Below are 11958 nucleotides of genomic sequence, written 5' to 3' on the forward strand. Positions count from 1 at the left end.
CATAAATCAAAATGTAAATAAGCACTTTAGTTGGCTGTAAATTCTTAAGTGCTGAGATGACTGGTAGTATGACACCACTTGAGGAAGGAGAAATTAGTAATGAATTCCTGTGGAAGAGGTGGAATTTCAGGAGACCTATGAATAATAATAATAAGGATGGCATTTATTAAGTGCTTACTATGTGCAAAACACTGTACTAAGTGCTGGGGAGGTTACAAGGTGATCAGGTTGCCCCATGGGGGGCTCACAGTCTTAATCCCCATTTTACAGAAGAGGTAACTGAGGCACAGAGAAGTGAAGTGACTTGTCCAAAGTCACACAGCTGACAATTGGCAGAACCGGAATTTGAACCCATGACCTCTGACTCCAAAGCCAGTGCTCTTTTCCACTGAGCCACGCTGCTTCGGCTTCATGAACCTGAGAGAGTTTTGATTGTTATATCAATAATAAAAATTTTGGTACCTAAGGGTTTTCTATAGACCAAGCACCGTACAAAACTCTGAGGTATGTCTAAAATAATCTAGACTGTGAGCCCACTGTTGGGTAGGGACTGTCTCTATATGTTGCCAACTTGTACTTCCCAAGCGCTTAGTACAGTGCTCTGCACACAGTAAGCGCTCAATAAATACAATTGATTGATTGATAATCAGGTTGGACACACTCCCTGTCCCATCTGGGGCTTGCAGTCGTAGAGGGAGAAAGAATAGGTATTTCATCCCCATTTTACAGATGCGGAAATGGAGGCACAAAGCAGCTAAGGGACTTGCCCAAGGTCACACAGCAGGCAAGTGACAGAGCCAGGCTGAGAATCCAGGTCCTCTGACTCCCAGGTTCATAAACTTTCCACTAGGCCATCCTGCTTTTGGTCTGATGGATTTGAAGGAGAAATTGAGTTCCAGGCAGAAACTCTTTCCCTTTCATTTTTATAATTCTTTCATAATTGTATAATTTACAACACTTAAAAACAGCTATTTTAATGAATGAGTTGGAGAATGTTTAGCAGTCCCTGAAATCAGAAGGCATTGAAGAAAAGGGTGAAAGGGCACTGCAACGTACTTGAAATCAATCTTTTAAATATTTGAAATCGAGACAAATAGAAATGTAATTTATCATTCACCTTGTGTATGCTGTAGTACTAAATGATTTTTACGATTTTAATAAAATGCCTGTGGACTTCATTTCTAACATTATTTTCTCATTATATAGAATATGAAGTCTTCTAAACTTCTAGAGTGGAATTTATCAGTATCTCTCAGCAATAATATATGAATACTTGATTTAACCAGAACAAATATGAAATAGCCTAAAAGAGGATTGAAAATCAAATAACAATTATAGAATAGGAGAACAATAGTTTAATAATGGTACCACAGTGACTTGGGAATTACAGAAGATATAAAATTGAAAGCCACGGTTGAAATCAAAGTTTTCAGAAGAGAAGCCCAGTTCTGTAATGGGGATGGAAATGGGGTAGTCTCAGAAATAAAATTAATAAAGTAGCCTATTTCCTCCCTCTTCTTGTTAATTTAACTAATACAAACTCAGCTGCACTCTGCTGCAAGAAAGTTATGGACATATTGTTCGAAGTTCCCAGAAGGACAGAGAATATGGTACAAGTTGTTAAAACTGAGAACTAGAGTGCTATGTTCTGTCTTGGAAACATCTGCTTTAAGTTTTTCATAATTTGCTTTACTTTGTTTCATCTTCACAGGGGACATCTTTCCCCTTCAACTGTTTACTTTCTAATGGCTTCTTCCACACTGCTTTCCAACATGCCCACATCTCCCCTATTCTTAAAAAAAAACCCTCCTTTGACCCCACAGCTACCTCCAGTTATCAACCCATCTCCCTCCTAACATTCCTCTCCAAACTCCTTGAACAAGTTGTCTAAAAATAATAATTGTTATTATTATGGTATTTAAGTGCTTATTATGTGCCAAGCTTGGTTCTAAGCACTGAGGCAGTACAAGATAATCAGGTTGTCCCATGTGGGGCTTACAGTCTTAATCTCCATTTTACAGATGAGATAACTGAGGCACAAAGTTTAGTGACTTGCCCCAGGTCACTCAATAGGCATGTGCAGAGTTGGAATTAGAACCCATGTGCTCTTATTCCCAAGCCTGCGCTCTTGCCACTAGGCCTTCTCCCCCACTGTCACAAGTTCCTATCCTCCAATGCTCTCGATACTCTCCCAAGCATTTAGTACAGTGCTGTGCACACAGTAAGTGCTCGATAAATACAACTGAATGACTGACGCCCTCCAATTTGGCTTCCATCCCCTTCACTCCACAGAAACCTACCTTTCGATGGTCACAAATGGTTTTCTTTGCCAAATCCAATGACCTTTACTCCATCCTAATCCTCATCGACTTCTCTTCTGCCTTCGACACTGTCAATCACCCCTTCTCCTGGAAACCGTATCCATCCTAGGCTTCACTGACACTGTCCTCTCCTGTTTCCCCTCCTATCTCCCTTGCTGCTCATTCTCAGTCTCTTTTGTGGGCTCCTTCTCTGCCCCCAACCCCATAACTGCGAGTGCCCTCACAGTAGGATAGGGGAGATGTGGACATGTTGGAAAGCAGTGTGGAAGAAGCCTTTAGGCTACCAATCAATCTGCGCATCAGGCAGAAACTCCTCACCCTCGGCTTCAAGGCTGTCCATCACCTCGCCCCCTCCTACCTCACCTCCCTTCTCTCCTTCTCCAGCCCACCCCGCACCCTCCGCTCCTCTGCCGCTAATCTCCTCACTGTGCCTCGTTCTCGCCTGTCCCGCCATAGACCCCCGGCCCACGTCATCCCCCGAGCCTGGAATGTCCTCCCTCTGCCCATCGGCCAAGCTAGCTCTCTTCCTCCCTTCAAGACCCTACTGAGAGCTCACCTCCTCCAGGAGGCCTTCCCAGACTGAGCCCCTTCCTTCCTCTCCCCCTCATCCCCCTCTCCATCCCCCTCATCTTACCTCCTTCCCTTCCCCGCAGCACTTGTATATATGTATATATGTTTGTACATATTTATTACTCTATTTTACTTGTACATATCTATTCTATTCGTTTTATTTTGTTAGTATGTTTGGTTTTGTTCTCTGTCTCCCCCTTTTAGACTGTGAGCCCACTGTTGGGTAGGGACTGTCTCTATATGTTGCCAACTTGTACTTCCCAAGCGCTTAGTACAGTGCTCTGCACACAGTAAGTGCTCAATAAATATGATTGATTGATTGATTGATTTAGAGAGTGAACAGTTGAAGATGGAGGAGAAAGATGTCCCCTTTGCAGATGTCACAAAGGAAAGCAAAAGTCCTCATTTTTGGGTCTCCTTCTATTCTCCATCTACACCCAGTCCCTTGGAGAACTCAGATGCTCCAATGGCTCCAACTACCACCTTTAGGTGAATGATTCCCAAATCTACATCTCCAGCCCTCATCTCTCTCCTCTGCAGCATTATATTTCCTCCTGCCTTCAAGACATCCCTACTTAGATGTCCTGCAATCACCTCAAACTTAACATGTCAAGCCAAGCTCCTTATCTTCCCCCCAAACTCTGTCCTTCCACTATCTTTCCCATCACTATAGACAGAATCACCATCCTTCCTGTCTCACAAGCCCATAGCCTTGGCATTATCCTTGACTCCTCTCTCTCATTCAACCCACATATTCAATCTATCACTAAATCCTGTTGGTTCAACCTCCACAACACTGTTAAAAGTCATTCTTTCCTCTCCAACTGAGTTGCTAGCATGTTAATCCAGGCACTTATCCTAGTCTGCCTTGATTACTCTATCAGCCTCCTGCCTCTTGTTTCTCCCCACTCCAGTTCATACTCCACTTTGCTGACTGGATCACTTCTCTACAGAAACATTCAGTCCTGTTTCCCCATTCCTCAAGAACCTTCTAAGTGCTGGAGTAGATACAAGGCAATCAGGTTGGACACAGTCTATGTCCCACATGGGGCTCACGGTCTTAATCCCATTTTACAGATGAGGGAAATGAGGCACAGTGAAGTTAAGTAACTTTCCCAAATCACACAGCAGACATGTGGCAGAGCGGGGATTAAAACCCAGGTCATTCTGACTCAAAGGCCCATGCTTTACCCAATATGCAATGCTGCTGCTCTGTATGTAAGTGTGTAGATATGTTCATAAGTGCTATGGGAGAAAGGGCAGGGTGAATATCAAGTGTCTAAAGGGTACAGATCCGAGGAGAGAAGCAGCGTGGCCTAGTAGCAAGAGCTCAAGCTTGGGAGTCAGAGGACTTGAGTTCTAATGCAAACTCCATCACCTGCCTGCTGTGTGACCTTGGGCAAGTCACTTAACTTCTCTGTGCCTCAGTTAACTCATCTGTAAAATGGGGACGAAAACTGAAAGCCCCATGTGGCACTTGGACTGTGTTGTCTTATGCTGGCGAGTCATTTCCGACCCATAGCAACTCCATGGACACATCTCTCCCAGAAAGGCCCGCTCTCCATCTGCAATTGTGCTGGTAGTGTATCTTTAGTGTTTTCTTGGTAAAAAATACGGAAGTTTCCGCTCAGGAAACTTGAGTCTCTGCCCTTGACTCTCTCCCATGCTGCTGCTGCCCAGCACAGATGAGTTTTGACTTGTAGCAGATTTTCTTCCACTTGCTAGCCACTGGCCAAGCTAGGAATGGAATGGATATGCCTCTGCTTGACTCTCCCTCCCATAGCCAAGACTGGTAGTGTACTAGAAACTCTCTAGGTGCGATCCTGAGGGGGTTATCTAACCCGATTACCTTGTTTCTATCCCAGTGCTTAGAACAGTGCCTGACACTCAGTAGATGCTTAACAAATACCACTGAAAAAAGGGTGCAGAATTTTGCCTTCTGTCCATTGACTGGGGCATACTCAGCTATGCTGAATATGTGATCAAATATCTGGGCTGGCCATCCATTGCTGGTGATTTGGATTTTCTGGATTTAAAACCTATAGAATTCAGGAGGTCATTTCATTTGGTGTCAAGTCAAAATCAAGTTTACATGTTAAAAAACTTCAGGTTTTATTTTGCAACTATGGTTTTATGATCCATAAACAGAAGCATTTGCACAACAAGTGTTTCTTGGATAAGAGTTATCCTTTTCAATACATCTAATGAATGCTCAGCATCCCAGAGCTTTTTGTTGGAACAAATAGCAATGTTACGTAATGTGGATTAATTTTGAGCATCAATTTAGAGCTTAAATTGTAGTTTGGATTAATGAATCAATCTTATTGAGAACCTGATGGTGTGTAGAGCACCGTCCTAGGCACTTGAGAGAGTAAAATAGAGAAACCAATTTATGCCCTTGAGTTTACAACCTAATGGGGAGGTTAATCACTGAAGTAAGACATATGATGGCAATCACACAATGTGATCAGCAGGTTATGAGTGCCAATTATCAGAGGAAATGTCAGATGCTTTACAAGTTGGGGAGAAATATCTAGGAAAAAACATCCTCACTTTCTAGATATCATATTACAAACTAACTACACTTTATATTACAACAGTGGAGAAATTGATCATCTATAGTACAAAATTAAATCACTGCCCAGCAAAAGAAATTTTGATTTTCAAGTTTTCCTAACGTGAACCTTTTGATGGTCAAAGTTTTTAGTCACACTTGGGCTGAAGATACCTTATATAAGACGATTAAAAAAAAATTCCTAATCTCCTATGCATAAAATGGACCTATAGAATTACTGTATTATACCTCAAAAAACAACTGTGGTAGAGTAACATTAGAAATAGTTTAGAAGTAACATATTACTGCCTTGTCTTTCTTAGAGTATTTCCATCATCTGACAAAGCCCTTTAGATCAAATCAGTACCTTTAATCATGTTTCCTATTTTTAGTGTGTATTTTACCAGCTTCTTATTATTTGCATATAAAATGTCACGGATCACAAGTCTATTGCACTTATAAAATGTTTGTTTAAAATTTTTTTGAAAAAAACTTTTCTAACGTTCACTTTCATCACAAATTAAGGAAGATGTATGAGCACATGTAAATAAGAAAATTGAGGAAGATATCTATCGATATATTCATACTTCAGTGTTAGAGCACTGTGGTTTGATCTAATTGAAAGAGCAAAGGTCTGGAAATCAGGAGACCTGAATTCTGGCTCTGACTTTTCAAGAAGGATAATAATTACCTGGGCATCCTCCTGTTGATTTCTGGTGCTTGTTATAGGACAGCATTGGTACCATGTTGTGGTCACTTGTCCCCACATGAATGTTACACATAAAAAATTCTGCATGCACTTCTTGATGTGCTGCAACCCTAGGGATATTGCAACCTTACCTTCTCATTCCTGCCTAATTGCATCATGCTCCAGTAAAAAAGTAACTAGCAGGGAGGAGAGAGTGCAAGTAGTACTGAGCAAAACACTAGCACTGGAATCACTAGCAAGCAGCTTGTTCTAGCAGAAAGAGACCGGGCCTCGGAGTCAGAGAATCTAGGTTCTAATCCTAGCTCTGCCATTTGCCTGCTGGGTGAATTTGATCAAGTCACTTTTCTTCTCTGGGTCTCAGTCTCTTCATCTGTAAAATGTGGATTCAATACCTGTTCTCCCTCCTACTTAAACTCTGAGTACCAAGTGGGACAGGGACTGTGTTCTACCTGGTTATCTTGTATCTACCTCAGTACTATCCTTTCAGAGTCGCACCTGGTGTGTTTCCAGTACTCTACTAGTCTTGACTATGGGAGGGAGAGTCAAGCAGAGGCTTACCCATTCCATTCCCAGCTTGGGCAGCAGCTAGTGAGCGGAAGACAATCTGCTACAAGTCAAAACTCACCTATGCTGGGCAGCAGAGGCATTGGAGAGAGATGAGGGCAGAGACTCAAGTTTACTGCATGGAAAGGAGCAATGGTAAACCACTTCCTTATTTTTATCAAGAAAACTCTATGGACACACTACAAAAACAATTACAGCTGGAGGTGGGTCATTCTGGGAGCAATGTGTTCTTGGCATCGCTATGGGTCGGAGATGACTCGATGGCATAAGATAAGTCCCCAGTACTTAGTAAGCACTTAATACCATAGTTATTATTATTATTATTATCAGGTTCTTGGTCATGAATTCTCAGTATGGAAATTCTCCATCATTTTTGATAGGATATTTCACCATTAATGCAACATCATTGACTAAAGATACACAAATACATTGTAGTGGCAATCAGTTCCTGAAATGCAAAATTATCTAATATGGAGAGATCCAGAAGAAGAAAGTTCCTAGGGTAATTCGTTAACATGAGAATATATCTATCAGAAATTATTCTACAGATAATGGTACAACAGAAAAATAGGCTCCTCACCACCCAGGCAGTGGTGGGAAGTAGCATGGCTTAGTGGAAAGAGCATGGGTCCTGTATTTAGGGGAAATCAATCAATCAACCGTATTTATTGAGCGCTTACTGTGTGCGGAGCACTGTACTAAGCACTTGGGAAGTACAAGTTGGCAACATATAGAGACAGTCCCTACCCAACATTGGGTTCACAGTCTAGAAGGGGGAGACAGAGAACTAAACAAAACATATTAACAAAATAAAATAAATAGAATAGATATGTACAAGTAAAATAAAAAGAGTAATAAATACGTTCAAACATATATACATATATACATGTGCTGTGGGGAAGGGAGGGAGGTAAGGCGGGGGGATGAAGAGAGGGAGGAGGGGGAGAGGAAGGACAGGGCTCAGTCTGGGAAAGGGTTCTGTGTCTCATTTGCCTGCTATGTGATGTTGGGCAAATCACTTAACTTCTTGTTATCTTAGTGTTTTCATGTGTAAAATGGGGAATAAGTACTTGCTCTTTGATACCCTTAGGCTGTGAACCTTCATTAGAGAAGCAGCATGGCTCAATGGAAAGAGCACGGGCTGGGGAGCCAGAGGTCATGGGTTCTAATCCCGGCTCTGCCACTTGTCAGCTGTGACACCTTGGGCAAGTCACTTAACTTCCCTGGGCCTCAGTTCCCTCATCTGTAAAATGGGGATGAAGACTGTGAACCCCACATGGGACAACCTGATTACCTTGTATCTACCCCAGTGCTTAGAACAGTGCTTGGCACATAGTAAGCACTTAACAAGTACCAACACTGTTATTATATTCATTCATTCAATCATATTTATTGAGCACCTAGTACTAGGTCCAACCTGATAATCATGTATCTACCCCAGTGTTTAATACAGAGTATGTACTTCACTAATATAATAATGACAATAATAATAATAATGATGATAATAATGATAAGAATTATCATCAACATCATCATTATTACTTGGGAGGGCTGACCTTGGTCCAATCTGCCTACCCGCTTCTCCTGCAGAGAGTGAAACTTTATTCTAGTGGTAGGGGGCAAGAGAGTAGGAAGGAGGGTGGATCCACTCAAATGAAATCTGCTATCATTTTTGTCTTCCCACTGAAGCTGGTTCTTTTGCTCCATTCCCCACAGGTGTTCTTATACGGTAATTATTTGTCTTTGAGATACCTATATATTGCAATGCTAAAAATTTTCCCAGCCAATCAGTATAAACAACATGTTTTGTATTTCTAACAGTGTTGTTCTTGAGGGCCTGCTGCAGGATATAAGCCTAATATCATGTTTGTTACAAACTCTCTAATCAAATCATTACTGAAAGAGGAGGAAGGTTGATAAAAAAATAACTTCACATTGAGCCACAAAGGGGCATAACTACTTATTGCTTTCCAGACACTGTTTTTCAAAGCAAATATTGAATATTGAAATATCTTACAACAAAAGTGTTGTATATTCCAATCAACACATATGCATAAGGACACTTGCATAAATGTGCCCATATTCAGCAGAAAACATATTTCTCCTGTTCTGTACTTCTGTATGTTAAATGGTAATTGTGTTTTATTTTCAAAACTTGGGCCGATTGGGAGATGCTTTTTTTTTATAAACAAAATCAGTGTCTGTTTTGAAACTTGGTATAATCCTTTTCAAACTTCTGGTAAGATCATTTATGTGACAAAAAAAGCTCTTCATGGTTTTAGCCCCAAAGCCAAATATTGCGGAAGTGAAAGGAGGTGGGGGAATAAATCATAAACCATTGTTCAGATGGATTTGGGTTTTCAATTCTAATGCACTTCTAATATATAGCTTAGACTATCCAGGGCTAAAAAAGAGTGAGGCCTCTGTGCATTGTGAACACAGTCTCTTTTGGGATCAATTTACTTCCTCATTCACACCACACAAAAGAATGTGTCGATAACAGAAAGGAGATGACGTCAGTGTATTCAGCTGCAGATGGCTCTAAAGCATAAGAGCAGCAGAAATGAAAACTAAACATCAATAACATATTTCATCCATTTAGATGTCTTTATGCAAACAGCAGGGTACTTTCTGGTAATGCTAATCTCAATGAAACAATGCAGATTCCATTTTAAGAACTCTGAGGTCTGAGAGTAAATTAGGGAAGCCTCAGTAGCAGGAAATCCTCCAACTGAATCACCTACATTATATCTAAGGGCTTCTAGGTCTATATTTAAAGGCCTCCCCTAGACCACTGCAGACTGACACATTTTTCCACCTGGTCTCCATACAGATAACTTAATCTGATCATCAAGTTTTTCTCAGTTTGGGTATCCTCTGACAGGATATGGTGAAGGTTGCAGGAACTGATGAAAACTCTTAGCTCTGTGCCACAGTGTACATCCATGACTGTGAATCTGATTTTCCTAGTGTAAGTTACTCTCTTTGTCTTCTTCAGACTGTTTGCCAGTCTGCGAGGACTGGGGGAAAATGCTTGGCATGGTATGTTCAAGCATGACAAAGAAATGAACAAAAATGTAAGTAGCGTCAAATCAACGAACATTTTTTCAAGGGGGATCAGCTTTAAAAATGCCTCGAAAGAATATTTCTCCAGCAGTAAATATAAAATTGTACATATATGGGTGAAGCCTAAAAATGTGACTTTTATGAACATAAGAGTATTTGTAATAGAAGCCTCGCCATTGGCTTTAAAGCACTCAAACACCTTGCCCCCTCCTACCTCACCTACTCTCCTGCTACAACCCAGCCTGCACAATTTATGCCTCTAATGCTAGCCTTCTCATCTCATCTCTATCTCATCAATCTTACCGGCAAGCCCTCACCCAAATCACTTAGAACAGTGCTTTGCACATAGTAAGTGCTTAATAAATGCTATTAATATTATTATTATTATTAAATCCTGCCCGTGGCCTAGAGCACCCTCTCTCCTCAAATCTGACAGACAATTTCTCTTCCCCATCTTCAAAGTCTTATTGAAGGCACATTTCCTCGAAGAGGCCTTCCCTGACTAAGCCATCTTATCCTTTTCTTCAACTTCCTCTGTGTCACCCTAGCGTGCTCCCTTTATTTGTCACCCCTGCCAGCCCCACAGCACTTGTGTACATATCTACAATGTTTTTATATTCGCTCAATCTCATTTATTGAGCGGTTACTGAGTGCAGAGCACTGTACTAAGCACTTGGGAGAGTACCCTACAACAATAAACAGCAACATTTCCTGCTCACAATGAGCTAGACAGGAGAGATAGACATCAATACAAATAAATAAATTAGATACGTTCATAAGTGCAGTGGGGCTGGGACGGGGGAAGAACAAAGGGAGCAAGTCCGGGAGATGCAGAAGGGAGTGGAAGAAGAAGAAAGGTGGATTAGTCTGGGAAAACCTCTTGGAGGAGGTGTGCTTTCAATAAGGCTTTGAAAGTGGGATAGTAATTGTCTGTCAGATTTGAGGAGGGAGGGCAGTCTAGGCCAGAGGTAGGATGTGGGCTAGAGGTTGGGGGTGAGATCGAGGAACAGTGAGAAGTTTAGCAATAGAGGAGTGAAATGTGCGGGCTGGATTGTAGAAGGAGAATAACAAGGTAAGGTAAGAGGGGACAAGGTGGTATAGTGCTTTAAAGCCCATGGCGAGGAGTTTTTGTTCGATATGGTGGTGAATGGGCAACCACTGGAGTTTTTTGAGGAAGGGGGTTACATGTCCTGAACTTTTTGTAGAAAAATGATCTGGGCAGCAGAGTGAAGTATGGACTGGACTGAGGAGAGACAGGAGGCTGATGCAGTAATCCGGGTGGGATAGGACAAGTGATTTTATTAATGTGTTAGCAGGTTGGAGAGGAAAGGGCAGATTCAAGTGATGTTGTGAAGGTGAGACTACCAGGATTTAGTAGTGGATCGACTATATGGATTGAAGGAGAGAGTGGAGTCAAAGAAAACACCAAGGTTACAGGCTTGTGAGACAGGAAGGATGGTGGTGTCATCTATGGTATTGGGAAAGTCAGGGATAAAACAGGGTTTGGGTGGGAACATAAGGCATTCTGTTTTGGACATATTACTTTTAAGGTGATAGGAGGACATCCAAGTAGAGGTGTCTTGAAGGCAGGATGAAATGAGAGACTGGAGGGAGGGAGATAGATCAGGGCTGAAGATGTAGAATTGTCTCTCCCTCTAGACCGTAAACTCATTATGGGTAGGGAATGTGTCTGTTTACTGTTATATTGTACTCTCCTAAATGCTTAATACAGTATTTTGCACACAGAAAGTGCCCAATAAATATGATTGAATGAATTGAATGAATGAATGAATGAAATAGTAGTAGTAGTAGGAATGAGTGTCTCCAGGGTGCAATGAACACTACTTATGTTTGAGAAATACAAAATGAAGAAGTGATCCATTCACTGCCTACAAGGCTGGCTCACTGGCAGAGGGGCCCTGAAATGAAGTCCGCAGGGTTTATGCAGATTTTCACTGGGAGAGATCCAAATTAATCAGGTCAGGGACAGTCACTGCTCCCCATGGAGCTTCCCGTTCGAAGTAGGAGGAAGAAGAGGTATTGAATCCCCATTTTGCAGTTGAGAAAAATGAGGCACAGAAAAGTGAGGTGATTTACCCATGTATACTATACCCATCTACAGATGGGTCGAGCCTTCCTGTGACTATAGTCCTGTGGCTCAGTGGAAAGAGCAT

General features: G+C 41.6%; 2 non-coding genes across 2 annotated transcripts; one reads left to right on the forward strand and one right to left on the reverse strand.

The window, feature by feature from the left end:
- Positions 1-4586: 4586 nt before the first annotated feature.
- LOC119938086 lies at positions 4587-4724 on the reverse strand. Its single transcript, XR_005454344.1, has one exon. It is a non-coding gene; the product is annotated as a small nucleolar RNA SNORA7 (small nucleolar RNA).
- A 1907-nt stretch (positions 4725-6631) lies between these two features.
- LOC119935792 lies at positions 6632-6769 on the forward strand. The gene has a single exon (XR_005453444.1). It is a non-coding gene; the product is annotated as a small nucleolar RNA SNORA7 (small nucleolar RNA).
- The last annotated feature ends 5189 nt before the right edge of the window (positions 6770-11958 follow it).

This window comes from Tachyglossus aculeatus, chromosome 1 (assembly GCF_015852505.1).
Source record: "Tachyglossus aculeatus isolate mTacAcu1 chromosome 1, mTacAcu1.pri, whole genome shotgun sequence".
Classification (NCBI taxonomy): Eukaryota; Metazoa; Chordata; class Mammalia; order Monotremata; family Tachyglossidae; genus Tachyglossus; species Tachyglossus aculeatus.